Here is a 2921-nt window from a genome sequence, read left to right as displayed (position 1 = left end):
GCACTGGGATAGAAACAAAGATGTCAGTGAAGGGAAACAAGTTTTCTTCTTACATGAGTTTCTAGGATTGTTTTTATTTTAAGCTACAGAACATATATATTTTTTTAAATATCAAAATCTTTACAAAAAAAGTTCAATTAAACAAAAATTTGCCAATCCAGTATAACTTAATACTCTGAAATGTACAAACAGGGACAATTTGAATACATATTCCCAATAGTAATGAAATGTTTAAATAAAAGATACTCATAAAGAAAAAGATACTTATAAAGAATACAACCTTACTCTGTCCAATTAGTTATAATATTTCAAACTACAAGTGGCCAAGAAGAGTTGCCTAATGGATTAGATTAAATTACATTTATGTACAGATATTGTGTCTAATTAGCATACAATTATTTTCAAACTGATCCTAAAACTCTTTAAGATACTTGTGTTTTGTTTTGTTTTGTTTTCAGACTTCACACACAGACACTTTATTAGTTTCCTCTACAAGAGACTGTAACATCAGTCTTTTTAACAGAAATCTCAGGTCATTGGAGAGGCCAAATAGATGGCAGAAAGATGAAATATTTAAATTAATCAAAAGGCACTACAACCCCACCTAAAACCTATGACCACAGCAGTAGTGGGCTAAGGAAGATTATGCTATGGCAAAAAATAATCCCGTGCTGATGTGAGAGATTACGGAGCAGGAAGCTGAGTTTGCTTTCCAGAAGACTGTGGTAGGAGGAACATTTGTGCCCCAGAGGACATATGGCCAGGGGAAGGGCAAGATGGCTGAAGGTCAAGCCAAATGGAAAGGAACAGGTACAAAGGAAAATCCAGGCAACACAGTCCCCAAGCTGGAGGGGAGGAAGGATCAGGCTTTTTCCTCCCTAGAAGCATCCACTGCCCTGTGTGCTGCCTACCCCCAGGCACCCCCCACCCCTACTCCAGAGATCTGCTCAGGCTGTAAATTGCCCACTGGCTCCAGATTTACAGGACTGAGCAGCCTGAGCTGGGCTGGGGCTGCCTAGGGTTCATTTCAGGCTTTGGAGAACTTGTCACAGGTTGGGGGTAGAGGGGGAAAGGGGGCAGGGCTTTGTTGCCAGTAGTTCTGAACCAAGGAAACCCTGAAGTATTCACATGCTAAGTAGTCTGTCCTTTCCCCTCCCCAAGGGAACATTCAAACACCCCAAAACACCTTCCAAAGCCTGAAATCTTGCTGCGGGCTCAGCTGTCGTTAAAGCCTCAAGCCTCACAGCATCAAGCTAGAATGAGACAAGGCAGACGCAGGCGGGGACATCTCAGCAGCTAATCTCAATCTTTCTCTAAACTTAGGAGAAATGCTACTATACCCTGATGAGGGGTGTAGAAAGCGTCAGGGGAGCAAGCCGGGCCTTCTGCTGGATCTGTCCTCAAATACCAAGGGGGAAAGCAATGGGGTGGGGTTCACTTTATTTGTAAAAAGCCTCAGCAGTCACTCTACCGTAAAGGGACGTGGCTGAACAGGCAGGAAACTGATTCCCCATTGTGGGTTCTCCTGATGGCTTCCGCCCGGATGGTGGAGATGTCGATCTCCCGTATTTCCGAGCAGGGCTTCATCTTATCCCCCCGAGGTAGGTATTGGTGACCACTACTGCTTCAAGGCGCGCGCTGTTAATGCGCGAGATGCCGGGCCAGAGAGGATCCCATGAGTCAGGACAGCATAACGCCTGGAGGCTCCAGCTGAGAGAAGTTTGTCGGCCGCGTGGCAGATGGTGCCACAGGCATCGGCCATGTCCCCCACCGGGATGGCCACTCGATCCTTCCCGTCTCCCGCCAGCACCATGCGGGCTACTTCGTCGGCCTTCTTCGGTCCTTCGTGAACCAAGCAAAGTCCACGTTCCACCGGTCGGCGATGGAGGGCGCCGTCTTCGCCGCACCAGCATCGCGTGAGACACCAGTACAGCTCCTCAGGTCGGAGACGGTCTCCCGCGTCCGCCGCAGGACGGCTGGCGCCGCACGGGTTGTGCGCCGGGATATCAACAAGCCCTGGATCTGGGAAGCCCGCAGGTCCACGGGGATGCGATCCGCGCCTGCCGCCGTGAGCGTATCTGCCACGAGCCTGGCCGAGACTGCAGCCGGGCTCTGCTCCGTACCCTGCCGGGCGTCCGGGAAGCGGGGACGACTGCGGTTACCCGGCTGGCCGACGCGGTCCTGCGGGCATGATCATGATCAAAAGCTCCATTAGATTGTCATTGACTTCGCCACAACCACCCTGAACGAGGTAGACATCCTGTCCTCGTTCGCCCTCTCCAGTCTCCACGCGGGTCTCTTGATTGGTGGATTTCTTGGTCACCACCTTGCCTAGCTCCAGGCCCAGGTCAGCAATTTTCTGGGATAAGTCCTGGTGGGAGCTGCCGCTGAAGATCTTCATATTCGGCATCTTGGCTGCCTACCCTAGGCACTCTCCGCTCCGCGATCGCCGCTGCTGCTGAGACGGGACCTGAAGTCGGCCAAGAGACTCAGCGCTAACCGCTTCGCGTTGCTGCGCCGCCATCTTACCGCCCCGCCGCCATCTTACCGTCCCGCCGCCATCTTACCGCCCCGCCGCCATCTTACCGTCCCGCCGCCATCTTACCGCCCCGCCGCCATCTTACCGCCCCGCCGCCATCTTACCGTCCCGCCGCCATCTTACCGCCCCGCCGCCATCTTACCTTCCCGCCTCCAGATACTTGAAACATATTTTCTTTTATGATTCAAATGCCCCTCACCCACAAAATATCTACTGAGACTCCTAATTCACTTAGCAAACCCTTTCTTAATATGGAAAAGAAGCTAAACAACATTCCAGCCTTTATCCAAGTCAGGAAAAAGCGAATCTTAATGTTCAAATATATGATATTTTATTTGAGGATTTAAGGTAATTACTAATAAAATGCAGAGAAAAGGGGCAC

At 50.4% G+C, this 2921-nt stretch overlaps 1 pseudogene; it reads right to left on the bottom strand.

Moving 5' to 3' along the window:
• Nucleotides 1-1467: 1467 nt before the first annotated feature.
• Nucleotides 1468-2410, bottom strand: LOC121479376 (annotated as a pseudogene).
• Between the last annotated feature and the right edge of the window lie 511 nt (nucleotides 2411-2921).

The sequence above is a fragment of the Vulpes lagopus genome, chromosome 20, assembly GCF_018345385.1.
Source record: "Vulpes lagopus strain Blue_001 chromosome 20, ASM1834538v1, whole genome shotgun sequence".
NCBI lineage: Eukaryota > Metazoa > Chordata > Mammalia > Carnivora > Canidae > Vulpes > Vulpes lagopus.
Note: the sequence above shows the minus strand (reverse complement) of the source record. Positions and strands in the feature narration are given on the sequence as shown.